General features: G+C 43.4%; 1 pseudogene; it reads left to right on the top strand.

The window, feature by feature from the left end:
• The first annotated feature begins 1,944 nt into the window (after positions 1–1,944).
• LOC125916079 (vomeronasal type-1 receptor 4-like) lies at positions 1,945–15,439 on the top strand (annotated as a pseudogene).
• Positions 15,440–27,967: the final 12,528 nt, after the last annotated feature.

Raw genomic sequence — 27,967 nt, 5'->3', positions numbered from 1 at the left:
CTGATGGCAGCAGCTTCATGTGGGACAGACACAGGTATGTGGGTGCAGCAGTGGTCACCAAAACAGACACCATATAGGCGGAGGCTCTACCCTCCGGAACGTCAGCCCAGCGAGCAGAGCTCATCGTCCTCACCAAGGCACTGAAGCTGGGAGCTGGAAAACGGCTTAACATCTACACAGCCGTTATGCGTTTGCCATGGCTCATATTCATGGGGCAACTTATCAGGAGAGGGGGTTAATGATGGCAGAAGGACAGACTATAAAAAATAAGCAGGAGATATTTGACCTGCTTACGGCCTTATGGCTTCCTGCCAAGCTGGCCATTATCCACTGCCAAGGGCACCAGAAAACTGATAACGTGGTAGCTAGAGCTAATTGAAAGGCTGACCAGGAAGCCAAGGCAGTAGCCCTTACATCAGTTCCCACCATGACCATACAACTACAGGACCCAGGAGACCCAGTTTTACCAGACCAGCCCAAATACTCCCAGGAGGATTTTCAGTGGATCAAGAAACTCCCCATGGCCCATAAAATAAAGGGATGGTGGTATACACCTAACAAGAAGCTCATGCTGCCAGACGGGCTCGGAGTCTGAGTATTAGAGCACATGCATCAATCTACTCACATGGGGGCCCAAAAATTAAAAGACTTAATCCGACATGACAGAATCAAGATTCACCAACAGGACACCAAAATAGAGCAAGTTGTATCTGCCTGCAAGACCTGCCAACTCACCAACGCGAGAGCCACACCAAATAAAAAAGGAACCAGGCTCAGAGGCACCAGACCGGGAGCCCAATGGGAGGTTGACTTCACTGAAGTTAAACCAGGAAAGTATGGTTATAAATATCTTTTAGTATTTACAGACACCTTCTCTGGCTGGGTGGAGGCATACCCAACCAAACATGAAACGGCTCAGACGGTGGCTAAGAAGCTACTAGAAGACATCTTACCCAGGTATGGTTTTCCTGCCACAATAGGATCAGACAATGAACCAGCTTTTATCTCACAGGTAACGCAGGCAGTAGCCAAGGCTATGGGTGCAAACTGGAAATTACATTGTGCTTATAGGCCCAGAGCTCAGGACAGGTAGAAAGAATGAATAGAACCCTAAAAGAGACCCTTACCAAATTAACCATGGAGACTGGCAGGGACTGGGTGACTCTCCTACTGTATGCCCTTTACCGGGTTAGGAACACTCCTTACACCCTGGGTTTTGCTCCCTATGAGATCATGTTTGGCAGGCCACCCCCTATTACTCCCAACCTTTGAGCTGAACTTCTTGCTGAGTTTAAAGATCAAGAACTTTTTCTTTCCTTGAGAGGGCTCCAGAAGGTGCATGAGGACATTTGGCCGCACCTCTGTGCCATCTATGAGGCCGGCCCAACCCCGACACATCACCAGTACAGGCCGGGAGACTGGGTCTACGTCAAGAGGCACTGCCGAGAGACCCTCGAGTCATGCTGGAAGGGACCCTACAACGTGGTGCTGACAACCCCCACCACTCTCAAAGTAGACAGCATCGCGACTGGGGTCCATCACACCCACGTTCAGCCAGTGGACCCCTCCTCGATCTGGAAGGACTTCATCACACAATGGGCCATCAATTGGGACCAACACAACCCGCTCAAGCTACAGCCCATTCAACCCACCTGATATTGGTAACTCTGTTAACTCTGCTTGTCATTGCTCATGCTGCCGGGAGTCCCCACACCCCCCAAAACATTACCTAGCAGATCATAGACACCAGCTCAGGGACAATACTTAATCAGACATCCCAGACCCACTCTAGAGACACATGGTTCCCGGAATTACGAGTAGACTTAGAAAGCCTGTTTCCCCGTTATACCGGCCACCCCAGGGTTGATACCACAGGGTTCAGGCGATAAGACTTTCACTTCTATGTCTGTCCTGGTGGAAAAGACGGTGGGGACACTTGCGGGGATGCGGCAGACTACTTCTGCGCCTCTTGGTCATGTGTCACCACTGGACACATCTGGTGGACCCCACCACGCACTGGAGATCATTGTGGTAATGCGGCCTGGTGGCCCCCGACCACCGTATGTCTCGGGCCATGGTAATCCTGTGTCAATATCTTTCACAGAACAAGGAAAAAAGGCAACAGGGAGGGAAGCTGGAAAAACCTGGGGGTCAGGCTTTATGACAAGGTCAGACTTGGGCCTCGAGATAAAGGAATGTTATTTACCCTCCGAATGCAAGGAACCCCCCTTGCCCAGCAGTCCCCCACAGGGGTAGGACCCAACCAAGTACTAGTTCCCCGACCTGCCCCCGCCCAGACGGCCACACCCAGAAACACCCAGGCTCCCGCTACACGGCCCTCCACATCCCCTGTCCCTACCGGAGCGTCACCCGCATCTTCTGCCCCGGCTCACAACTTACTATCTGATACAGAGCCCCTATGGAGCACGCTTGTCAGAGCATACCAGGTACTAAACACTTCTGGACCCGACCTGACCAAGTCCTGTTGGCTCTGTCTAGTCTGGCCCCCATATTACGAAGGTATTGCCATTAAAGGCAATTATACAACAGCCTCCAACTCTAACTCCAGCAGATGGCAGCAGACTACTGCAAGACTAACCCTCCAGGCAATAACAGGACAGGGCACTTGCATAGGCCACGTGCCCCCCGGGGCAGTCACATCTCTGTAGTGAAACCCTAACAGTCCCCAGGGAGACAGTGTATCTACTTCCCCCCAAAAATTCATGGTGGGCCTGTTCCAGTGGCCTCGCTCCCTGCATCCACTCCTAAGTCCTTAACTCCTCAAAGGAAGGCTTCTGCATACTCGTGCAGTTGATCCCCAGGCTAGTGTACCTTTCGGGGGGAAAAAATACTTAATAGGTTAGGCTCTAGTAACTCCCGAAGTAAAAGAGAGCCTATTACAACCCTAACTCTGGCTGCGCTCTTGGGACTGGGATTAGCGGGGGCAGGGACCGAAATATCCTCACTCATCATCCAGGACAAAAACTACGGAACCCTAAGGGCAGCCATTGACTTAGACATAGAATTGAGAAATCAATTTCTCATTTACAGGAATCCCTTACTTCCTTATCAGAAGTAGTACTCCAAAACAGAAGGGGATTAGACTTATTATTCATGCAGCAAGGAGGACTATGTGCAGCCCTAGGGGAAGAATGTTGCTTCTATGTTGACCACTCGGGGGTCGTAAAAGAATCTATGGCCCTCATAAGGGAAGGGCTGCAAAAACGAAAGTTAGAGAACAATCTCAGTCCTGGTATGAGTCTTTGTTCAACTGGTCTCCCTGGTTAATTACCCTCATCTCGGCCCTTGCTGGACCCCTTGCCATCCTGCTCCTACTAGTAACCCTCGGACCCTGTAGCATCAACAGGCTGGTCCAGTTTGTCAGGGACCGCATGGGGGCCGTCCAACTAATGGTCCTCCGTGCTCAGTACAAGCCCCTAGTAACAGAAGACGACAAAATAGAAATGCAGCCGGTCCCATGATTGGGTCCGTAAGCTACATGACAAGGGGGGAATGAAAGAGCGGACCTAGGCCGGCTGACTCCATTTTGCTCTGTGTCCTCCATCTTGAGTGACTATGTCCCTGACATGGCCCCCTTTTCAGGGAAAACCGCAGAATGAAATTCCCGCTCACCCGCTAAGATCCCCTCCCCTTGAGTAACTTCCTGTTCACCCGTTCAAACTTCCCGTTCAAACCACACCCGGCAACCTGCGAAATGGGACTCTGATTGTAAGGGTTAAATTGCAGTGTAGGGCTAACGCTTAGCTTGAAAAATAACAGCTTTGTGTTGACACTGAAGGTTAAGAGATAACAGCCTTGCTTTGCTCTTGTAAACTACGCCTCATACTCTTGTAAATTAGGCTTCACCAATTAAGCAAACAAAAGTTCAAAGATAAGAGCATCAGAGGCAGGGTCAAGGAGATCCACTGGTTGCAACTTAGAGGCAGAAAGTCTAAAGTAAACACCTCATTAGGCAACTGTTTCTAACTCATCTGGCAATTGTTTCTGACTCATCTGGAAACTGTTTCTTTGTTCTGTTCCCAGGTGATGATAAAACAATGTGATCGGCTATATTTTTATAGCCCCCGGCTATTCTGTATATATTTTATAGCCCCCGGCTATTCTGTACCCCGGCTGTTAGGGGCCACACTCTTATCAAGAGTGTTGGTCCCTATCGGTCGGCCTTGCCTCTCATTGTAATAAACTTTGTTGTGACTGTCACTGGTGCCCATAGCATTCTGTTTCAGGAGTCATGTGGATGCAACATGATCCTTGCCCAGCCAATCGGCTAAGGCCACGACCATCACCCCACCAGCTGCCCCTAGACCCCTATAAAACATTTGTGCTTTTGAAACTCGCTCTCTCTCTCTCCCCGGTATCTCACCGCTGCGTCGGTGCAAGTAGGAGATTGAGCTCGAGCTAGCTTGAATAAAGTCCTTGCTTTTGCATTGGACTCAGCTCCCTGGTGGTCTTTGGGGATCGTGAATTCTGGGCATAACATTGGAGCACAAACTCACCTTTAGAATAATACTGACTCGCCAACATTTCTCAAGACAAACCTCTCTTGCAAATAAAGGTCAGAGAGAAACTTTTCTCAGCGTTGATCGATACAGGGGCTGATGTTATGGCCTTCTCACTGGGCTACTGCCCCTACAGCCACCCTAGTTGGATTTGGAGGCACCCAGGCTTCCCGACAGTCTCACCTTATACAAATGTTTAGGGCCTGATGATCAAATATCCTACATACAGCCCTATGTGATGAATATCCCTATCAATTTACGGGGAAGAGACTTATTGAGTCAATGGAATATTCAGCTTAAAACAAGTTTCTTCCTAGCCACTGCTCAAATTTAGCCCCTTCCATTAAAATGGGAAACTAACCCGTATGGGTTGAGCAGCGGCCAATAAAAGGGGACCGATTGATTCATCTCCAACAATTAGTAGATGAACAGTTAAATAATGGGGATATAGAGCCTAGGAGTAGCCCTTGGAATACTCCTGTCTTTTGTGTTCCTAAAAAAAATGGTAAATGGCGACTTCTTCATGATCTCAGAGCTATTAATGCAGTAATTGAGCCTTTTGGCCCCTTGTAGCTAGGAAACCCTCTCCCTCAACATTGTCTCAAAATTGGCTGATTCTTATTATTGATTTCAAACATTGCTTTTTCACAATCCCCTCAGCTAAACAAGATAGAAATTTGCCTTTACCATTCCTGTTCTTAATCACTGCAGGCCAACACCCTGTTACCATTGGAAAGTCCTTCCCCAAGGGATGCTTAATTAATAGCCCAACTATGTGCCAGTTTTACGTCAATGAAGCATTAGAGCCAATTAAACGTGGTTTCCTTCTTTGATCATTTATCAGTATACGAAGGATATCCTTTTTTTTGTGCCCAGCATCAACAACCTTTAGATGAGCTCTCTGCCATTCTCCCCAACCTACAACACCACAGGGTTTAAAAATAGCCCCTGAAAAAGTACAAAGGTCGGCTCCTTTTTCTTGCTTGGGGCTGCAAATGTTTAATACTCAAATTCGTCCCCTCATTCAGATCATTCCTAATGATTCGTACTCTTAATGATGTACAAAAATTTGGGGGCACCATTACTTGAGTTCGTCCTCCTGGGCATTACTAATGCCCATCTGACCTAATACTGCTTTCTGGTGATCCTAACTTAACATCACCACGCCAGCTCACCCCAGCAGCAAAGAAGGAGCTGGATGATATTCAGTCCATTCTCACCTCTCGTAGTTATGATAGGCAAGATCCCAACCTTCCTCTGCAGTTATAATAGTCTTAATACGAAGGATTTTTCTACCACACTAATTGGGCAAGCTGCTATTAAAGTTCTAAAAATTGAATGGCTCTTCACCCCCATTAGTCTTAGACATACTCTTACCCTCCTCGTATTCAACATAGCACAATTAATCCAAAAGGGACGTCGGAGATTCTGGGAATTGTTGGGTCAGGACCCTGCAAACATCACTTGCTACCTCGCAGCACTTTCTTCGACAAGGCCATCTCTTATTTGCTAGAGCTGCACCTGGCTCTCGCCTACTATGTGGGCAATATATTTTATGGGCTCCTCTCTGACCCTTGTTTTAAGATTCACCAAGAGAGTAACACTGTTCCTGAGGGAGTCGTGCTAAAACAACCTATTAAGAATGCCCTCATGGTGTTACAGATGTCTCAGGGAAAACTCACAAGGCTTCTTGCCTTTGGAGAGTTGGGGAAAACTGGGAACATATTTCTTATACTGGACCCAGCTTTCCCCAGCATTTAGAATTACGAGCCATGTTATTAGCATTAGAAACTTTCCCCCAGCCTTTAAACATTGTTTCTGACTCTCAATATACAGTGCATTTAATGGAAAATTTTCCTTTTCATATTCTTCACCTCCCCTCAGACAGTGCCTTTGCTATACTTCTCCAAAGTATTCAATTAGCCCTAATATCCCCGCACCTCCCCGCTTTTTTTCATTCACATTCATTCCCATATCTCTTCCTGAGCCCATTGTTGAAGGCAATGCCTTAGTTGACAACATCGTTTCTCAAGAATCTTATCCTCTTTATGAGAGCCTCCCATAAGCTTTACCATCAAAACTGGCTAGCTCTAAGCGAACAATTGAACCTTACTGTGAATGAGGCCAAACAAATCATTCACTCCTGCTCAGGCTGTCAATTACTATGCCGTTTCCTTCCCAGCAGGAACACCCCCCACACCCCCGCCTCCGCAGCCGCAAGCCTAATGAGATTTGGCAGACTGATGTTACAGTTTACCCTGCATTTGGTAAACCTAAGTATATCCATGCATTTATAGATACTTACTTGGGTTTTATTTTTGTCTCAGCTCATACAAAAGAAAACACCAAAGCGGTATTCAATATCTGCATGCTATTGCAGCCTGGGGCTTCTGCCGCACAATTAAGACAGATAATGGCCCAGCCTACGTCTCCTCCTGATTTGTGACTTCTGTGCCTTATGGAATATCCGACATATTACGGGCATTCCTTATAACCCACAAGACCAAGCTATTTACAGAACAAGCACATAGCACACTAAAAAACATGTTAAAAAAAATAGAAACAAAAAAGGGAAACATACCCGTGGCTGTCTACATTACAATCTCAATTTCTTGACCACGTTATGATTAGTCTTGATTTTTTATAAAATTTTTTTAATGTTTATTTATTTTTAAAACAGAGAGAGACAGAGCATGAACATGGGAGTGTTAGAGAAAGGGAGACACAGAATCCGAAGAAGGCTGCAGTCTCTGAGCTTTCAGCACAGAGACCAACGCGGGGCTTGAATTCAGACTGCGCGATCATGACCCAAACTGAAGTCGGATGCTCAACCGACTGAGCCACCCAGGCGCCCCTACTCTTGATTTTTTAAATCTTGACCCTCAAGGATTTACTGCAGCTGAACAGCATTCGTCAAAACCAGATAAGCCCTTTCACCCTCTGGTGCTGTACAAAACCCCCAAAGGGGGGCCCATATGGTCCTGGCCCACTAAATTTCTCACCTGGGGTAGAGAATATGCTTGTGTTCTTTCAGATTCTGAACTTTTTCAAGATGGAAGAAGCCTCTTCATGGACTCCTCATCCAGAAGCCACTCTACAAACGCCAAGTCCTTGCCCCTGATATAACATGAGGAAGCCTTAAACGCCTGTCTAACCAGGCCGGCATCCTCTTACGACACAATGCTATTGCATATACTTCTAATTCACAGCTGATGGCCATGATTTCTGTCATTAACCAAAATTCGACTTGTGTAACCCTGACTCTACTCCTTGCCCTCATTTGTTCAGGCCAAGCTCAATATTCATATTGGGCTCATCTCCTTAACCCGCCTATATTTGATAACTTAACACTCCTAGACCGGTATATTTCTATTAGCAATAATGACACTGAGTTCATGGGAGGAGCCAATCTTAATCTGCCCTTCCAAACGAAACAAGGGCATTGGCTTTATATGCCAAGACCTCAGTGGTGGCTTACTTCAGCACCTCCTATGTGTGTTACTAAACTTAGCAACTTATCTGCTTGTCTTAAAAAATCAACTGGCTTTTGCATGTACAGCCCAAACCCTCTACAAGGCCACACAGTTTTACCTTTTTCTCAGCCACAAGTTCTGATATACCTCAAACAAAACAAAACAAAAACAAACAAACAAACAAAAAAACCCCAGCATCTCTCACACTCCTAATGTTATAGCTTGCTCTAGTCTCAAATATTCAAACCACCCCTGGAATGATATTCCTTGGACAACTTGTTATGGAGAGTCGGAGCATAATCTTTACTGGAAAAATTGGACTATTGACAGGGGTCCTAGAGGATATCTTGAAACAAAATAGACTAATGAGACCATATCTTAGCAGGGAGAATATTTTTTGAAAAGAAGGAAGCTTGACTGGCCCTATAATCTCTGCACATAAAGTGAAATGAAAAGGACCTTAGCTTGTTAATCTTTGGAAGCTGGGTCTTCCCTTCTTCACTCGTACTATTAGCCATGGAAAAATTTATGTATATCAGCATACTAACGTAACTTGGGCCTCCTTGCACAACGGTCACTTTGCATGGACCGCTATTTGTGTCCCTTCTCCCTACGTTCTCTTTGCTACCTCTACCTCCCAGATCTGACAACTAGGAAATAATAATGACAGCTCTACCTCCCAGGGCTGGATTGTATCCTGCATAAGAATGATAACATCACCCAATTAAATATCTCCTCCTTATTAGTACTTAGCATGTCTCAGCCTGGGTTCCTGTTAATAGCTCTGAGCCCTATATGCAAATCTGTCAGGACTAAGTGTGCTTTCCAGGTTCAACACTGGGACTCTACTGCAAGGCAAAAAAGATTTGTTGGCCTGTTAATCATGGGTATCCTAGCAGCAGTAGGCGTTATGCCTCTGCCACTGTAGCTGGAATCAGCCTGCATCACACTGTCCAGACAGCCCATGTCCTTAATAAATTTATGGTCAATACTACCAAAGAACTTGTAAGCCAAACTTCTATTGACAGACAAGTTTTGGCCCACCTCAAAACTCTTGGGACTGCAGTGGAATTTATTGGAAAAAGACAGGAGGCCTTGTTCCTCCACTCTAAACTGCCCTGTGACCCTAACTACCAGCATATCTGCATGACTGCATTCCTTATAATCACTCCCAAGCTTGGGATGCTGTCCAGACGCACCTTCGCAGTGTCTTTTCTTCCTACCTCTCTGACACCGAAGAAAATTTAGATATGACATTGTGCCAACAGCTACAATATGCAGAAGATCAGCTTAAAAATGAATGGGCTGATTCCTGGGCAATGTGGCCTGATTTAAATCCTTTCTCACTTAAGGCTAGCACCCATCTCAAATTCTGGACAACTCCGGAAAGCGGACTGCTTTTACTATGCCTCTTTTTATGTCTTTGCAGAATCACTTTGCAGGCCATCCAAAAGCAAAAGAAGGACCAGGAGTTTGTCATGACGGTCCTCAAACACAAAACTAGAAGAACCAAGAAAAACAAAAAAGGGGAAGCTGTGGGGAATAAGCTTAGCACTTTCCTGGGCTTGTACCAAAGGGTTAACAAGGCAAAAAGAATTACAAAGCCATAGGATGTTCACACCCAAGTTTGGGTAAACAAGATTAGGCAAATAAGGAAAGACTGGGGGTGGAGGGGGCAAAGACCCCCAATATAAAGGTATATGAGGTAAGCAAGATTAGGTATTCAGGGCAAAATGCCCTCCAATCTAGTACTATAGCAGAAAGCTGCTTTCACAGGAAGGAAGGACCAATTTAAGTAAACAGGTAAATAGGGCTGTAGACCAATGAGCAGGGGGTGAAGGTGCCCAGAGCAGAGCTGATTAACAAAAGAAAAGGTGCTTTGTTAACCTTGAGGTTACTTGCTCTGTCTTATCCCTTAGGCTAGCTATGATAAACAGAGGTCCTGCCTCATGTTTGCTATAAACGCAACCAGGATTTTGTTTTGTATTAACCCAAACCCCTAGCCCCATATATCTTCAAGACCCCCTTTTCCTCAGGTCCATGAGTTAATGTTCATGTCTTTGCACACATCCATTACCATGTGTGTAAGCCTTCTGATCCTAATAAAAACGGAGCAAGGACCCTTATTCCGGGCTCTTGTCTTTTCCAAGACGTTAGCCACCTCTTGCTTTTAATCCTGCATCCGTTTTTTTAATTTTTTTTTTTTTACATTTATTATTTTGAGAGAGACAGAACACTAGTCAGGGAGGGATAGAGAGAGAGGGAGACACAGAATCCAAAGCAGGCTCCAGGCTCTGAGCTGTCACCACAGAGCCCAGTGAGGGGATCGAACTCACAAACAATGAGATCATGACCTGAGCCAAAGTCAGACGTTCAACTGAGCCACCCAGGCTCCCTTGCATCTGCTGTCTTGCTGGTCAAGAGAGAACTTTAGACTTAGAGTCTACAACACAATGTGACTGGCAACCTGACAAAATTTGTGTCATTCCCTTACAATATGTCTCTACACCCCTGGGATTTAGTTAAAAAAAAAGAAAGAAAGAAAACAAAAACACCTACAAGGAGCTTTTTCCACCAATTTACGATCTGAGATTAATACTCTGTCTTCCCAGCTGCATCAACAACTGTTAGATATCCAAAAGGAAAGAGATACAAGTTGAACACGAGTTACCTGACAATATGAAATGGTTGAATCCAACCAACTGGTTCCATGGCCTCAATTTACATATTTGGATTGTTGGAGCTCTTTGCTGGTCAATCTTTTTTGCATTTCTTGTAGCCCTGTGCATGATCTGCACCATAGTGGCCTCAAGACATCATGAACGACGACTGACTGCCCTCCTCAACTCCCACGAACGAAAAGATTCTTCACACAAAAGAGGGGATATGTGGGAAATCAAATAGCTATGTCCTGGGTTAGGAGATTATAGGGAATGCATTGCACAGGAGAACACTGCTTTCTGGTCTTGCTGATAACAGCTGGTCAATAGCTAGTTAATGCATATCTAGGGGTTGGGTCCTGCCTGTGCTTTTGAATTCCTTAGAGCATGTTAGCTATGGAATATCTTGTCTTGTTCTCCATCCTGCTTTCTGCATCTGCTCTTTTGTAGTTGTGGGAACACCTTGTTTTTCTGCATGCTTTATATATGTTCTTACAGCCTACCACCATACTGGTTGATGTTTCCCTATAATGTAAGAATATAATATATAATGCCTAATAAATACAGGAGCTTGAGAGTAGCTATGGGAGACTTCCCTTAGCCTCCCTCTACCCTGTTGACTTGCATGGAATCTTGAGTAACCCTTTCTGCTGCCCTTGGCTTTGCTGGACAGAGCCGAAAGCCAAACCTACAGCTCTTCTCTCTCTCTCTCTCTCTCTCTCTCTCTCTCTCTCTCTCTGCCTCAAAACAAATAAACTTTTTAAAAAGTGTTTCTTGATTTGTCCCTTTTTTTCCCCTTTGCTTGTTTGCTTTGTTTCTTAAATTCCACACAGGGTGAAATCATATGGTATTTGTCTTTCTCTGACAGACCTATTTCTCTTAACATTATACTCTCTAGCTCCATCCATGGGGTTGTAAATGGCAAGACTTTTTTTTATGGCTGAATAATATACCATTGTATGTGTGTGTATATATATATACACACATGTACACACACATACAGTATCTTCCTTATGCATTCATCTATCGATGGACACCTGGGCTGCTGCCATAATTTGGCTATTGTAAATAATGCTATCAACATAGGGGTGCATGTATCCTTTTGAATTAGTCTTTTTGTAATGTTTGGGTAAATACCGAGTAGTATGATTACAGGATTGTAGGGTAGCTCTATTTTTAACTTTCTGGGGAATTTTTATACTCTTTTCCACGGTGGCTGTACCAGTTTGCATTCCCACCAACAGTGCAAGAGGGTTCCTTTTTTTCTGCATCCTTGCCCACACTTGTTCTAAGATACAATATTTTTCCATCATGACCCCAAAGCACATATCAGTTGGCAGTAAATACATGTCTCATAGCTGATGAGAAAAAAATATTATACATAATTTTCTATGTACTTCTATATAAGTAAGTGCTGGAGGACAGATAGTATATTACAATGGTAAGTAATCCAAAACAAGCTTATCTGATGAATAATCTAAATAAATGAGAGTCCAGAATTGCAAAACAAATATAGCATTGAGAAAATGAAGAATTTAATAAAACAATGTTTACCAAATGAAATTTTATAAATATCTGTTATAATCTATATCCATGAATTATAGGTATTTTACAATATTAACAAGTGGCACATGCCAGTTATATTGCATAAAACATGATGAAAGACCATCATCTGTAAATCATAATAAAGTATTCTAGGGGTACCTGCATGACTCAGTTGGTTCAACATCCAACTTCAGCTCAGGTCACGATTTCACGGTTTGTCAGTTTGAGCCCCAGATGAGGCTCTCTGCTGTCAGCACAGAGCCCACTTCAGATCTCTGTCCCCCTCTCTCTCTGCCCCCACCACCCAGCTCACACAGCACACTCTCTCTCCAAAATAAACCTTTAAAAAAATATTCTAGTAACCCTTGATAAAATCAGTGGTAAATAAGTAGCCATATTCTACAAAATTATACTCTGTGGAGTTCTAAACATTCCCCCTTAAAAATGAAAGATCTCTATTTTACAAAGACCACACAATATGAAAACTGGAAAATATGTTGAGGTCACGGACTTCTGAAATAACAGGTCAGGAAAATACATTATAAGGGAACTGGAGAAAGAAGTCCGAAGTCACAATTGTTATTTCATGCCTGCATTTATATAATAACTAATGGATAGAGCAATTCCCTATCTATGCAGTGCCCTTTAGTTTTCCAGTTCATTAGCCCCAAGTATATTTAATTCAGATTTATGCTCTGAAAAGTTATTAACTAAGGTCACAGACGAAAGGTTGAAAATGAATTGCAAAATGAAAATATACAGATATAATGCAAAAGGATATCTCAGGATAAACATGAAAGTTGAAATCTCTTATTAAACAAAAGTAATTTTCAGTCTACTATAGAACATACAAAATTCAGTGCATCAAACAGCACTAATTTGTTTTTAAAAACTTGAGCTAGATTAGCAGCATTTTTCAAATAATGGCAGTAACTCACAAGGTTGATATGTACAAAGATGCCTGCTCTGTCTCTATAAAACCTAGTACTAGAAGTCCTAGCCATAACACATACCACACACACACACCCAAAAAGAAGAGAGATGAAAGGTACTCAAATAGAAAAAGGAGAAGCATAATTATCTCTGTCCACAGCAAGCATGATCTTATATGTAGAAAATCCTGTAGATTACACACACACACACACACACACACACACACACACAACACAGACACCACAAAACCAAAACTTAAAATTGCAAGAACTGATGAATGAATCCAGAAAAGTTGCAAGATATAAAACCAACATGCAAAAGTCAATTGTGTTGCTATAAGTTATCCATGAGCAATCCAAAAGTCCATTGAGAAAACAATTTCATTTACAATAGCATCAAAAAGGATAAAATAAGCTTAATTTTAGCCTAGGAAGGGTATATTTGTATACTCTTAACTAAAAACACTGCAGAAAAAGTGAGAGAAGACACCAATAAATGCAAAGATACTCCAAGTTCATGCATTGGAAGACTTAATATTGTCAAGATGTCAATACTATCCAAAGCAATCAACAGATGCAGTGCAATCCCTAGTAAAATCTTTTCATGAAATACATAATCCCACCCTAAGATTCATAGGGCATCTCAAGGAACCCTGCATAGGAAAAACAAACTTAAAAAGAACCATGTTGAAGGTCTCACACTTCCTCATTTCAAAATTAAACCTAATCAAAACAGTGTGGTACTGGCATAAAGACACAGAGACGAGTGAAATAGGATACAGACATCAGAAATACATTTTTGAGGGGCGCCTGGGTGGCTCAGTCAGCTAAGCGTCCGACTTCGGCTCAGGTCACGATCTCGCGGTCCGTGAGTTCGAGCCCCGCGTCAGGCTCTGGGCTGATGGCTCGGAGCCTGGAGCCTGCTTCTGATTCTGTGTCTCCCTCTCTCTCTGCCCCTCCCCCGTTCATGCTCTGTCTCTCTCTGTCCCAAAAATAAATAAACGTTAAAAAAAATTAAAAAAAAAAAAGAAATACGTTTTTGTGTATATAGTAAATGATGTTCCACAAGAGTATCAAGACCACTCAATGGAGGAAATGTAGTCTGTTCAACAAAAGATGTTGAAGAAAACTGGATCTCCACGTGCAAAAGAAAAAAAATGTAGTTGGTCCGTTATTTTATACCATATACAAAAATTAGCTCAAAGTGGATCAGAGACCTAAACTATTCAGACATAAAACTAAAATTTCTAGAGGGACAGGTCTGGGATTTCCCTTGTCCCTCAAACACAGCTGTACTGAGGTCAGAACACTTAGCACACCCAGGAAATCAGTCTGCAGAGTAACAGAAAAATCTCCATAGGTGGGCAGAGACAGCTTGGCAGGGCAGAGGTGTGTGTTTTTGAATTGCGATAGATAAGTAGCGGACAGCATAGGCACAAGAGGGGAAAGGACTCCTTCTGTGGAAAGGCAAAAGGAAGAGAAAGAGATTCTGTGTAAGTGTGGCATTGTACTTGGACAAGAGAAAAACCTTTCCAGAACACAGACAGGAACAAAAAATACGGAGAGAGCCAGTTTCTACTTTGCAAACAGCCTTAGGAGCTAAAGATCGGAGTTTCAGGGGTGCACGACTTTCTCTGGACCAGAGCGGTTGCTGTGTGCATGGGCTAGTGGGGAGGGGAGCCAGCCCCAGGGAAGGGGTAGTGATCTCAGGCGCGCACTGGGAGACAACAGTCCCTTCCCTCCAGTACTGTAGGAAGAGGATTTATTGTCCCCTTGAATATAATGCGAAATATTGTTCCTTTTCAGATTACTGACAAAAGGAATAACAAACATCACAAAGAAAATACTTTGTGGATATCAGGATTACCGTTACACGGTATCTTGTGACAAAAATGCAGAGTCATTCTATGTGCCGTTGCTATTATCCCATGATGGTTTCTGTTTGGGGCTCATGATCTGGGCCAGTGGCTCCATGGTTTTCATCCTGCACAGGCACAAGCAGCGGGTCCAATACATTCATAGGAACAATCTCTCCCCCAGGTCCTCCCCTGAGAGCAGAGCCATCCGAAGCATCCTTGTGCTGGCGTGCTTCTTCCTTTCTTTATGGATGCTGTCCTCTATCTTCCACATTTGTTTGTCAGTTTGTTTTTTTTTGTGTGTCAGTTTTTAACAACCCCAGTCTGTGGCTGAGGAACACTTCTACACTACTCACTACGTGTTTTCCTACTCTCAGCCCCTACATTTTCATGAGCTATGACCCCAGAGTGTCCACCCTCTACTTTGCCTGGATAAGGAAACAAAACCCCTAAACTTACCATAAATATGTAAGTTATATGCTTATTCACAGTGGTTATTTATTAACTCCTTTCAATGTACAAGCACATTTATGAAATATTCACATTACGAGAGAGGGGTAAACAAGACAAACTGAGCTTCTCCTAAATAAACAACATCCAGAGCAATTATAAATGAAATGTGGTATAGTTATCAACATACAGTAGCGCGTCCTTATCCAAAGTCTCACTCTGCAGTTTGAGTTCCATGTGGTCAACGGCAGCCCACGAGCAGTCAATCCTCCTTCTGATTTATGGTCAGAAGCCCCATAGCAGCCTAACGCTAAATCACAAGCCTACCTCATTCCCCTCACTTCATCTCATCATGTAGACATTTTATTGTCTCACATCATCATAAGAAGTGTGAGGACAGAACAGTATTTTGAGAGAGGGGGAGAGAGAGGGAGAGACCATATTGACAGTATTATTACAGTATATTGTTATAATTTTTTATTACTTATTGTTGTTAATCTCTTATCATGCCTAACTCCTAAGTTAAACTATACCATAGATATGTGTAGAAAAATCATCATATGTATAGTTTCAAGCATCCACTGGGTCTGGAACATGTCCCGAGTGGATAAGGGAAGACTGTGATATATTTCTTTGTATATATTGCCAGATAACTATTTTTTCCATCAAATAATATTGGATAATTGCACATTCAGGAACACGGAAATAATTCTTACTCCAATAGCTGCAAACAGCTTTTTCTTTAAATTCTTTAAAAAAAATGTTTTTTTTAAACATTTATTCATTTTGGAGAGTGAGAGAGACAGAGTGTGAGCAGGGGAGGGGCAGAGAGGGAGACACAGAATCCGAAGTAGGCTCCAGACTCCGAGCTGTCAGCACAGAGCCCGACGCGGGGCTCAAACTCACGGACTGTGAGATCATGACCTGAGCTGAGCTGAAGTTGGATGCTCAACCAACTGAGCCACCCAGGCGCCCCTTTAAATTCTTTTTTATCTGATATTTATTTTACCACGCTGATTGATTAATTGGTTAAAGTTGTATGCAATGTATTTTTCTTTTTTCTGCTATAATCCTTATGTTTTAGTTCTATCTCTTAAAACATGTACAAATGTATATAGAACAACGTTTGATTTTTCCAAGAACAATTCACCTTTTTACATTTAATATAATGATGCATATTTTTAGGATTTGCCTTACATATATGTTGTGGGCTCCCAATGACATGTTTTACTTTCTTATTCTAGCTTCACTTTTCTTGTGTGTTTTTTTTTAATATTTATGAGAGAGAGAGAGAGAGAGAGTTGGAGAGTGGCAGAGAGAGAGAGAGAGAGAGAGAGAGAATCCCAAGCAGGTTCACTGCTGTCAGCACAGAGCCCAATATGGGGCTCAATTTCATGAACCATGAGATCCTGACCCAAGCCAAAATCAAATGCCAGACATTAACTGACTGAGCCACCCAGACACCCCTCTTGCGTTAATTTTTAAGTTATTGTACAACTTACCTTTTTCTTTAGAGGTTATAATATTCCCTATCTCTTTGTCTTTAACCCAGACATTACAACAGACTTTTAGGTTTATTTATTTGAAGTTTATTTATTTATTTTGAGAGAGAGAGATGGGGTAGAGGCAGAAAGAGAGGGAAAAAGAGGGAATCCCAAGCAGGCTCTGCACTGTCAGCACAGAGCCCAACTTGGGGCTCAAACCCATGAACCGGAAGATCATGACCTGAGCCAAAACAAAGAGTCAGACATTTAACCGACTGAGCCACCCAGGCGCCCCCACAGCATTCTTTTAAAAACTAACCACAGTGTAAAGTTATTTAATATCCTTAAACTCTACCTGGAAAATACAAAGACATTTCAAAACTAACATATTTGCATCTTCCCAGCTTTTGAACATTTCTTTGCAATGATAAGCCTTGTATCTCCCACCCAGAGATTCATGCCTTCGGCCAGCATCCATGAAACTGACAGGTAACTTGTTGGTTTGCAAATAGTATAAAATGGAAAACTCTCCATGCTTCTTGACAGTTTTGGTAAGGGGAATGATAGAGGAGGGAGAGAGATTTTCTGGAAGAGAAAATGACAAGACCCTTTGTGGGGCTGGTTAGGGGATGGGAGAAAGTCTCCTGAAACAGGCAGCAAGTGCTCTTCATTGACGTGGGTAAAGTTGCAGAAGAGCCTCCACATCCTCTATGGTGAGGAGGCTGGCGGGTGAGCGGCAGGACTGAACCAAGCAGCCTGTAGGAGCTTTGTTTATTTACCACCTGGCAGGAGGGAAGGCAAAGCCCCCAAACTTGAGGTAAAACTTGGAGTGAATCAAAATACAGTAAAAACTTGGTTTGCGAGCATAATTCGTTCTGGAAACATGCTTATAATCCAAAGCACTCGGATATCAAAGTAAATTTCTCCATAAGAAACAATGGAAATATAGATGATTGGCTCCACAACCCCAAAATATTCATATAAAAATGAATACTGTCATAGAATACAAAATAATAAAGGAAATACAAAATATAAAGAAAAATAAACAAATTAACCTGCCCTTACCTTTGAAAACCTTTGTGACTGGTACAAAGGAGACAAGAAAGAGAAGGGTTACTGTGTAGGAGGATTTTCACATCACTAATGGGATCAATGCTATCTATTGGCTCAATGGAATCTTTTTCTGCATGGGGGCCATTGTATACACTTGCACGGATGTTCACTAAGTACAGTATTAATAAACTCTTGTCATATGTAGGGAATACACTTAAGAATTCCCTGAGCTTGCACCAGTGGGTTAATAAGTCTTAGGGAAGAAAGCCACATCCACAAGATCAAAGTGCCGAAGCACATGTAGAAGTGGAAAGCCACCGCAGCAGGATGAAAACACCCAGGAGTAATCATTAAGTAAAACAAAGCATACAGCAGAAAGCTGCTACAGGGCGAAAACACCCAGAGCTAATTAGCAAGAAAAAAATGCCTTGTTAACCCTGAGGTAGCATGCTCTATTTGTCTCAGCCCCTAAAAAAGTTAAGAGAAACAGACACAGTGCCCGGTGTCTGCAGTAAACGGCTGTCTGCTCGGCGCCAAGATTTTGATTTGTTTTAACCCTAACACCACATACCTTCAAAACCCCTTTTCTCTCACACACACAACTTAATGATCACTGTTTTATTGTCTCTTTCTGCACGTCCATCATGTATGTAAACCTTCTGATCCTAATAAATATGGAGCAAAGACACTCAGGGATCCCGTCTCCTCCCAGACATTAGCCTCTCTCATATTCAATTCTGCACCTACTTTCTGGCTGGACAAGAGGGGACTCCAGACTCAAAGCCTGCAACAGTCATCAGTCGATTGGACATTTGGGCTCTTTCCATAATTTGGCTATTATTGATAGAGCTGCTATAAACATTGGGTTGCACGTGCCCCTTAGAATCTGTAGTTTTAGATCCTTTGGATAAATACCTAGTAGTGCAATTTCTGGACTTATTTCTTTTATAACCCAGAGCCTCTGGCAAAAGGAGGGTTCCTCCACCTGAGGGCCCCCCTCAGGGCTTTGACTTTATGGGCTCCCTCTCAATACTACTAGCTACACTGCCTTCGGAAGTCAATTATTATCTTGCTACTTAGCTTTTACCAAAACTGATGCTGAACTAGAGAGGCTTTTTGGCTCCCCAACCTGAAATTCCCACTTTAAAGTAGGTCAACTTGAACTACATCACTAACAAGTTTGAAGGGTGCCCAAATCCTTGACAAATAGAAGTGTAATATTCAAGAACCAAACCAGACTCCCCCAGGAACGTCTCAATAATATTGGAAACGACTGAGAGAGAGCTCTCTTTGTTGTAAATGATATGCCCCCTTCAGGCACAGGAAGGAGAGTCTTATGGAAACTTGCCATTACAACAACCTTCCCTCCTGAACACACAGTGACTTGCATTTCAGGGGTGAGGGGATCCATTCGTCTTGTTGCTGTTCAAGACAACTCTGGCATAAAAGCACCCTTTGTTTCTTAAAACTGCCACCCTGGAGTGGTCTGCCCCTTTCTTCAACTCTCCCTGCCCTCTGTACAGGGGCTTGTTTCAGATTTCACCAGGGAAGATCCCGAGAAAGTTTCAAACTGAGAGCCGTTTACATCCAACCATCATATCTCAAAACAGAAACTCATGGATGGTTCTCCATGAAGCCCACCTCGAAGTCACTTCCTCAAAAGAGCACTTTCTTGGCTGCCCTTTTGGAAGATGAGAAGTTAATGATGTGGGAAACAAAGGCAAATGAAAAGTTTCCTTACAACTTACAACCTGTGAACAAGTCCTTGAGACAGGCAGAGTGACCTGCTGGGAACTCAACTCCTCCATGAGGACACTTTGCTAAGGGCAAAGGCAATCTTAGCCTGGCCCCCCAGGATCCCAGAGGTCTCCTTTAATGTATCAAAATTCCTTTGGAAACTTCCCTTAGCTCTACCCCCGAAGATATAGGCTGGCAATCACACTCCAAGCTTCTGGCCCTGTGTTACACATTTGAGGGGTCTCATGACTCAGGTTTTACTACACAGTAATAAACGACCTTTTCCTAACAGTAGCTAGCCCCTCAAGGTCCTGGAAACCTCGTTTCCAAAATTCCTTAGAGACTTACTCTATCCCCAACCCCTCCCAACCCGAAGGCATATCGCCAGTCACTCTTCACAGCCCCAGTGCAGCAATTCCTGCTGCAGGTCCTGTCCCTGTGCTTTAATAAAACCACCTTTTTGTACCAAAGACATCTCAAGAATTCTTTCTGGGCTGGTGGCTCCAAACCCCAACACTTCAAACCCCACCAGTGACTTGCAGGAAGCAGCACTTGGAGTCTCACTTTATTGGGGGAACAACATGCATTTATTCACCAGAGTGGTTCTTACTGAGCATCTCCTCTGGGCTCACACGTGTGTTAGTCAAGGGGCACTGTGAACAGGGCTCTGTGACTGGAATCCCACACGTGTGTGCAAAACCCAGGACTCACTCACATAAATGATTGGATATTGGCGAATATAAATAAGGAGTCACCTTCCTGAGTGTGGACCATGGTGGGTAAACCTAATGGAAGAGAGGGGAGTAGGAAGGGGATGCAGACCAGTGGTTCTGAAGGATCTTTGATCATCTGTCCACTTGTGCTCCTGTAGTTGGGTGGCTTTTAGCTAATGAATGTGGAGCTCATAAAGAGCCTCCAGGAATGGACAACCAAATACTGAAAGGGATTCGCATACCACAGATTCTATCCTGAAAGACAGAATCCTTTCAGCAAATGTTAAGCCCTTTGCTTCACTTTTTCTGTGTCCAGGTATCAGGGTCAGAGAATATTTTTGAAAACTCCCCCCACCCCCAGTTGTTAATTACTGAGAAACAATTACAAGTTTGTAGTTACTTCCAAAGACTGTTGCAGTGTTTAGGAAAAACTCGTCCTTTCTCCCTGGAGGCAGACAGGATGTCCCATGGAGGGAGCAGGAAGTATCTGTGGGACTGGGAATAAAACTCTGCTATCTCATTGATTTTCTGATCCCCCAAGAAATTTTTCTACCCCAAACAGAAGGGTTCCCCATTTTCAGACACCTGGCCTGCAGCATCATTAAATTATGAGTAGACATATTTAGCCAAAGTTCCTGGGAAGGATTTTCAAAGAGATACAAGTAAAAGGAAGAACACCATGACAATAATTTGCATTAGAAACCACTGGACATTTTTGGTTTTTTTGGTAGTTGTTCACTATTAATTTGAAGTGTAGGGGAGTTGGAAATTCTTTAGCATAGTTTATAACACTGATCTCTCCACCCAACCTCTAGTAGGGATACAAGGGACGAACAATATCCATCAGAAAAATATAAAACAATCTCCTACAAATAAAAGCACATGGATCAGATGAGTCAATGGGCAGATTCTAGAAGTCTGGGATAAGCCCGTGCTGCTTACTCATTTTAATGGCATTGGGTGGTTACATTTTTCTGCACCTATTTTTTACTGAATGTGCAGTAGTTACCTGTGATCGCTTTTTTAAATTAAGAAACATAAAAGGAGCTCAAATTAATTCTTTGGGGTTTTTTTTCCTAAAAAATAAACATACAATTTGATGTCCACTATCTAGTATTCCCCATATTCAAGTCAGGGATTAGAGGCATAACTGTGGACAACCCTTACCGCACACACACGACCGAATACAAACACATTTCTACATAAATGACAACACATGTATATGCAAAAAACGTATTCGGATACAGGCATATACCCTCATATCTTCCTCTATAACTCACGCGGACCATACTCACACGTTCCCATTCACATTAATAAAACCACATATATGCCATCAATTGTGTATCTTGATGATATGGTTCTAATCGGGAAGGGGAGATATATTGTAAAGCATTGGCCCACGGGATTAATGGAGGCTGAGAAATCCCAAAACCTGGGGGCCTGGGTGGCTCAGTCGGTTGAGCGTCTGACTTCAGGTCAGGTTATAATCCCGCAGTTGGTGAGTTCGAGCCCCACATCTTTCTCGCTGCTGTCAGCACAGAGCTCGCTTCAGATCCTCTGTCCCTCTCTCTCTGCACCTCCCCCACTTGTGCAGTCTCTCAAAAATAAATGAAAAGTTAAAAACATTAAAAAAATTTATTTTTGAGACAGAGAGAGACAAAGCATGAACGGGGGAAGGGCAGAGAGAGAGGGAGACACAGAATCTGAAACAGGCTCCAGGCTCTGAGCTGTCAGCACAGAGCCCGACACGGGGCTCAAACCCACGAACCGTGAGACCATGACCTGAGCTGAAGTCGGACGCTTAACTGACTGAGCCACCCAGGTGCCCCAACATTAAAAAAATTTTTAATAAAGATCCCCAAATTTGTCATTGGTCATCTGGAGACGCTACCTCTCCAAGTCCAAATGCAAGAGAAAACCTGTGTCCTGGCTCAAAGGCACAGAGAACAGGTTTCCTTTACTCAACATATTTGTTCTGTTCAGGCCCTGGAGGAATTGGAGAGGGGAATCGGCTTTAATCTACGAATTCAAATGTCAATCTCCTCACACACCCTCACAGACACACAGAATGATGTTTAACTCAATATGGGGACACCCCATGCACCGGGCAGGCTGACACATAAAACTGCCCATCACAGCACTGAACGCCACAGCCGTCCTGCCGCTCAGAGAGCTGTGTGGTGATGGGGCAGAGTGTGCAGAGAGGAGGTGGCTGGGTCCCGGGCGACTTCCTAGAACACCTGTCACATCTGAACGGCAGCCCCTGGACATCCTATTACAGGAGATGGTAAACCTCCTACTGATCCGGTCACCATGTTCCAGCTGCTCCTTCCTCCACAATCCTAACTGCCTGTGCTTCTGACCAACGGGTCATGGATCCGAGGTTCCAAACGCCATCCCCCACCCCCCACCCCCGCCGGGTTTGATGAACTTGCTAGAGCTGCTGACAGAGCTCAGGAAAATAGCTCACACACTAGATTAGGTGTTCATTGTTAGAGTAGAGAACTCAGGAACAGTCAGACGGAAGAAATGCACAGGGCCAGGTGGGGGCACAGGGCACGGTGGGGGCACAGGGCACGGTGGGGGCACGCCCTCTCCAGCCGGGGAAGCTGCCCACATCCCATCAGGATCCCCATCAAACAAAGGCGAGCCCTTCCCCTGCCCCTTGAGGCACATGGGCCCAAAAGATCACGCACAGTTCCTCGAGAGGACGTTCTAATCACTCGTCCTGGCATCAGCAGTAGGAATAGGGGTGCGGGCTGGCAGCCCTGGGCCACGACGCGAGTGGGCTGTGGGGACAGCAGCAAGCAATTTCATGCCCCGCAGCGCTCTCTCGCTCTCTATGACAAAGCGGCGTCTTCTTCCTACAGGAAGTCTTCCCCCGGTTGTAATTTTTTATTTGAGGCAGATTCTGCAAAAGTTGCCTCTGACAATGCTTGCCGGCCCTTCAGCTGCTTTTGTGGACAGATGGGGCCTGGAGTTTCATTCAATCGCTCCACCATCTGTTTTTTGTTTGTGTTTGTTTGCCACAAAAAGCCTTACTGTTTCCATCTGGTCCGCAGCTTGGGCGAGGGCTCCAGGGGGTTAAAAAGCTGCCTCGTGGCTGCAGGCTCAGGCTCAGTCATGAGTCCTGGCACCTGGGGGATGCCAGAGGGGCCCCTAAAGGTCTGTGGGCTCCAGAGGCTCCAAGTCGTGCCTGACCATGAGCCTTTCCAAGTGATTCTTGCGCAGCCCAGCCTGGGGGCCAGCGAGCCCACGGAGGTTAGTCAGGCGGTCAAACATCTTGAAGTTTCCCCTCCCGATCTAGGAAATGGATCCTCAGGACATCACAGAGATGGGGGGCCTGTGCGAGGACAACCGAGGTCACGCAGGTTCGAGAGGGCCTGGTTCCGGTTCTTGTCCAGGACCACAACGGCTGGTTTCATGGAAATCAGTGATGCCATTTGATTACATGCAACTGATCCAACCGGGTCAGGATGGAGTGGTTGCACAGAGACGGCGCGGCTTACAAAGACTAAAACGTTTACTATCTGGCCATTTAAAGAAGAAAAGTAAACAGCCATTTCTGATGCGGATTCACATTTGTCACGTATGTATAAAACTACAAAACTTCAGAAATAAAAGGACACAGCAAAGTCCATTTTAGAGTAAGCTTTAAGCAAGGGGGACACAAGATTGGGCTCAGCTGAAAGGAAACCAGCAATCATTCCCAGCCACCAGGTGTTGGATTGAAAACAGGGTGAATAGAGAGATGAGGGTTTATATTGTAATGCGGTTGAGATTACAATCTCTCTTGTTAAAATATTTTCCTTGATGACTTTAACATTGAAGTTACAGGGTGGGGACACTGCAGGTTACAATTTTTTTTTTTAAGAAACCCACTAATTTCACTTGCTGTGTGCTCATAAGTGAAGGGAGCACCACCCCCTGGGTGGCTGCCGTGTTAGGCTCCAGGAGAAGGCTGTGTCCTAAGAAGTACGTGCAGTGCTACGGATCACAGAACTCAGGCAGTTCTGGCAAGCGACGTCAACGGTCTTCCCATGACTTCATTATTTCACCCCACCCTAGGAATTACTGAGGTTGTCCTAAAGGAAATGGCCCAGGAGTTCCCCAAAAAGGTCATCCAGTTTATGGATCCGCTATTCATATATGAAGATCCCTAGGCAATTTTTTCTTTAGGTTGGTCCTAAAAAGAAGTATCAGTCATCAAAAGTATACAAAATAAGTTTACATAGGTCTGGACTTGAATGTTTATTTATTTTTGAGATGGAGGGAGAGAGAGAGCGAGCGAGTGATCACGAGCAAGCAGAGGAGAGGCAGAGAGAGAGGGAGACACAGAATCCTAAGCAGCTCCAGGCTCTGAACTGTCAACACACAGCCTGACTCAGGGCTCAAATTCACAGACCGGGAGGTCATGACCCGGGCAGAAGTCAGTCGCTTAACCAACTGAGCCATCCAGGCACCTGCATAGGTCTGGAGTTTTAAGTCTTGGAGATTTGAAAAAAATCTGAAATCCCAAATTGTATTTTTAATTTTTTTTAATATTTATTTTTGAGGGAGAGAGACAGTGTGAGCAGGAGAGGGGCAGAGAGAGAAGGAGACACAGAATACAAAACAGGCTCCAGGCTCTGAGCTGTCAGCACAGAGCCTAACATGCGGCTCAAACTCACAAACTGCGAGATCATGACCCGAGTCAAAGTCGGATACTTGACCTACCAAGCCACCCAGGTGCTCCTGAAATCCCAGATTTTAAATATGTGCAATAGAAACTTACACGCCTCATAAATATATCCTCATCATTTTACACCATCATGGTAAATATATTCCCACCCCAGAAATTTTCTATTTTCTCTGCCTAAAAGCATTTTGTCTCATCTGCAGGAATCACTACTTCATTCATTTCAGTAAGAATCAGAATACTGGCATCTTGATTGTCCCCAAATGCTAAAATCTAGATAACCAAAAAACAATAGCTTTACTGAGATATTTTCAAAAACCAAGAATTAATAACAGCTCTACAAGGAGTTTTAAAAATATTCAGAATTGGAAATATATATTGAACATAGGAAATTGAACATTTCCTGTGATGAATGTTTTCCATTCTATCAATTTTTCAATAGTATATGGTTACCAAATTTATACCAAACACTTTAAAACTATTATCTGTTGCTACCTTATCTCATTTTTACTGTTTCTCTCAGTTGTTAAACCTCTCCCAGTAAATTCTAGGCTCAATAAACTAGGTTCAAACTCAGTCCCAAAAGTTCACTAGGTATTTTATACAATATTCTCATCAAATGGGAATTAAGGTGTCTCATGAATGTGTGGTTTTATACATTAGTGTAATGACAACACAATTTATAATATAAAAAATGTTCATAATATAAACAGTTAAATGACATCTAATGTGTAAGTGTTAAATTATTACTTGAGACCTTTTTATTTGTGTATTTTTTTTTTGTAGCATGAAACCCAGGAACAAACCATCAATTTCTTAATGTTAAAAGTTATCCAAGGAATATTTTCTTAATGTTCTAGCTCCTTGCCATTCAAGGGGTGATCCATAGACCCCAAACTTTGACATCACTGGACCTTGCCACTTGTTAAAATGTGGAATCTCAGGGCCCACCCCAGACTTTCTGAAACAGAGTCAGCATTGTAACAAGACCCAATACAATCTTGTGAACATTAAAATTTGAAATGTACATTTTCCACTAACCCGACTTTTCCCATATGTGAAAAGTAGGGCATGTTGTCTGTATGATACCAAGAACGCTCAGTACAGTAGGTATATATGTGTGTGTTGCCTCTTACACTGGCCACCTACCCATCTAGGGCGACCTGCCTCTTTCTTTGGTCCCTCCTGGCCCTCTGTGCAGGGGGCTGGTTTCAGATCTTACCTGGGAAGCTCTCAAGTTGGCAAACCAACACCTGGTGTATCCTCTCTCTTTCCATTGGCACCTGTACGTCTACACTAGGAATCAGGTCTGTCAGGAAGACAGAATGACCTAAAGTGTATAAAAAACCACTTAGTTTGGCTCCCAACATGGACCAAATGCTAGCAGCAAGAAGGATGTTGTCATCATATTACAAATATTACTGTCCTTCATACAGTGTTTAGGCATACTATGGAAAAGAAATCCAATATCAAATGTATGTTTAAATTTTTATTATTTATTTACCTATTTATTTATATATAGAGAAAGAGCACATGTGTGCAAGCAGGGAAGGAACAGAAAGAGATGGAGATATAGAGTCTGAAGCAAGATCTGGGTTCTAGGATGTCAACACAAAGCCTGACACGGGGCTTGAACCCACGAACTGCGAGATCATGACCTGAGCTGAGGTTGGACGCTCAACCTACTGAGCCACCCAGATGCCCCACAAATGTATATGTTTTAAATAGTTACATGTATTAAGAACTTTACCAAACACCCAAAAAACAAATGATCCAGTGAAGAAATGGGCAGAACACGTGAATAGACACTTTTCTAAAAAAGACATCCAGATGGCTAACAGACACATGAAAAGATGCTCACCATCATTATCAGGGAAATACAAATCAAAACCACAATGAAATACCACCTCATCCATGTCACAATGGCTAAAATTAATAACTCGCAAACAACATGTTAGCAAGGATGTGACAAAAGGGGAACCCTTTGGTACTGTTGGTGGAAATGCAAACTGGTTCAGCCAGTCTGGAAAGCAGTATGGAAGTTCCTCAAAAAATGAAAAAGAGAACTACCCTACAGCCCAGAAATTGCACCACAAGGAATTCATCCAAAGGGCTACAAAAATGCTGATTCAAAGGGGCACATGTATTCCAATGTTTATAGCAGCACTATCAACATTAGCCAAAGTATGGAAAGAGCTCAAACGTCCATCAACTGATGAATGGATAAAGAAGATGTGGTATGTATGTATGTATGTATGTATGTGTACACACACACACACACACACACACACACTGGAATACTAATTGGTGATGAAAAAGAATGAAAACGTGCCATTTGCAACAACCTGGATGAACTAGAATATATTATGGTAAGCAAAAAAAGTCAGAGAAAGACAGGTATCATGTGATTTCACGCCCTATGTGGAAATTGAGAAACTCAACAGATGAACAAAGGGGACAGGAAGGAAAAATAAGACAAAAACAGAGAGGGAGACAAAACCATAAGAGACTCTTAAATACAGAGAACAAACTCAGGGTTGCTGCATGGGGGATGGGTGGAGGAATGGGTTAAATAGATAACAGGCAATAAGGAAGACACATTTCCTGTTGGTCCATGGGCGTCATATGTTAAAGGTGAATCACTGGGTTCTACTCCTGAAGTTAAGACTACGGTGTATGTTAACTGACTTGAATATAAATAAAGAAAATAAGGAAAATGAAACCACTTATTTTCACTAAATTTTTTTTTAAGTTTAAGCATGTGTGGATCTAGGAAGATCCACAAGTTTTTGTCAGAAAAGATAAAGAATAAATTCATAAAACGGAAAAGATAGTTACATGTACAAATAAATTCTTTTAAATAAAA

Source organism: Panthera uncia, assembly GCF_023721935.1.
Source record: "Panthera uncia isolate 11264 chromosome E2 unlocalized genomic scaffold, Puncia_PCG_1.0 HiC_scaffold_19, whole genome shotgun sequence".
Taxonomy (NCBI): Eukaryota; Metazoa; Chordata; class Mammalia; order Carnivora; family Felidae; genus Panthera; species Panthera uncia.
Note: the sequence above shows the minus strand (reverse complement) of the source record. Positions and strands in the feature narration are given on the sequence as shown.